The sequence below is a fragment of the Echinops telfairi genome, unplaced genomic scaffold, assembly GCF_000313985.2.
Source record: "Echinops telfairi isolate 266 unplaced genomic scaffold, ASM31398v2 ScPeMD7_7468;HRSCAF=8506_0, whole genome shotgun sequence".
Lineage (NCBI taxonomy): Eukaryota > Metazoa > Chordata > Mammalia > Afrosoricida > Tenrecidae > Echinops > Echinops telfairi.
Window position 1 is genome coordinate 42,754,948 of NW_022111369.1, and position 1,968 is coordinate 42,756,915.

Below are 1,968 nucleotides of genomic sequence, written 5' to 3' on the forward strand. Positions count from 1 at the left end.
TATCTTTGGAAGATTTAGTTCTTAGTCAACACGGTGTAATGTCACTATTATTCCTTCTGCAAATTTTAGTTTTGAATGAGCCTATCATAATAGGGGTCCAAGCAGGGGTCAGCCATTTTGCCGGGGATACCCCTGACAGTGGCTCACCTCTAGTCTCTTAAACACTAGTTTTGCTTTTGTCCTCAATCACATCTTGGAATCGGTCATTAAACCATTGCCTCCTCAGGAGAAACACGGAAGGTCGCGACAGGGATAGGGATGGTCTTGTCCATGATCAAGACCATCTGGACTCCATCCTAGCAAACAAGAGAACTGTGTGGAAGGGCTCCATCTCTGATCACAGCATGAAAAAGGGAACGTGTTCTCCAGCACTCCACTGGGGGTGCTCTGATGCCATGTTGTAAGTGTACCCTCGGCCCCAAATTTATAAGCAGCACCCTCCATCTTTGACTCTATAACTCCACCATTCAATGCCCATGAAGATGGCTCAGCGGGTTCTGGAGGGGCTTCCAGAAGGTCAGTTCTGTCCTGCAGGACAAAGCGCTAAAGCTCCGCTAGATCTCATACTCAATGGCTGTTTGCTCAGCAAGGAACAAGTATTGTTGCACATCAAGCGTCCCTTAAACTGTGAACAGCCTGAGGAGTCTACATCCAAGCTGAGGTTTACATTGAAAACGACAACACATTGCAGAAGAAGTTAATAGAGACCTAAATGAATAGAAAGCTATCCTGTGTTTGGGGATCAAGAGATGTAATGTTGTTAAGATGCCAATTCTACCCAAAGTGCTCTTGAGATACAAAACCATCCCGAGCAAAACCACAACCGTTTTCGTTGCAGAAATAGGAAAGGCAATCCTGCAATGCAAGTAGCCTGCAGAGACAGCACTGTCCGGAGAAGAGAACCGAACAGTAAGAATCAAACTTCCTGATTTCAAAGCAGAGGACAGAACTCAGTTATTGAAACGATGGGGCATTGGCAGAAGGATGGACATAGAAGTCCTTTCCAGAAAATCCAGCACAGCATCACGTCGCAGGACCATCAGCCCATGCCAGATAGCTGCATCCTCAGCATGGTTGTGGGCCAGCCAAAGGCCGATGAAGACCGCATCCTGGGCTTTCAGCAGATGTTCCTACTAAAGAGCATCAATGTGCCTGGGTGTGCACCAACGACATGTTCAGGCTGGCTCTGCACAACTTCCGCTGACCTCATCCCAGCCAGGCGCTCACGCTGTTCCTCCTCCCTCCTCCTCTTCCCGATACTATTCACACTCTTCCAGATGTTCCAAACATCATACACTAGCCAGGCCGCAGTGGGAGCCGCGCAGTGTGCTGCTGCCATCCAGGTGCTGTGCATGATGTTTGGACACAAGATAGTCGCATCTGACAGAAGTTTGTGTTGTACCAGCACATGCCTTGGAAAGACAAGTAATGCAAAAAGATGTCCTTTATTCTTTTCTTTCTTTTTAAAAAAATCTACTGACAAGTTGCTCTAGTAACCCAAAGAAGTGACGGAGAAAGCAGCTGCCTCACCGCGCAGATACTGATTTGTTCAGATGTTTCAATGCCTCCTTATACAATAAAACCACAAAAATTTTCTTAAAAAAAAAAAACAAGCAATGTAAAGGTTCAGGACCTTTATTTATTTGTTATTTTTTAGCAATGAATAATTGGATATGACACAAAAAGCATGAACAACAAGGGAGAGAAAAAGAGATAAACTGGAATTCACTAAAATTGGGGCTTGCTGCACAAGGAGCATTATTTAAAAGAGAAAAGACAACCGACAGAATGGAGGCAGATATTTGGAAACGCTCATATGATGTGAATGGCTCACCCAAGGGCAGTGAGTTAGTTTATTGTGCCAACCTGGCCGATAAACACATGTGGAGCTAATTGAAGGGCGGAGGGATAAATGGCTTGGTGAGCCTCGCCTTTCTAGTTCTTGGGTCTCTTGCTTTGTGATGGTTG

General features: G+C 45.4%; 1 pseudogene; it reads left to right on the forward strand.

Moving 5' to 3' along the window:
- The first annotated feature begins 965 nt into the window (after positions 1 to 965).
- The window catches only part of LOC101657091, a 40,603-nt pseudogene continuing 39,600 nt past the window's right edge, over positions 966 to 1,968 (forward strand).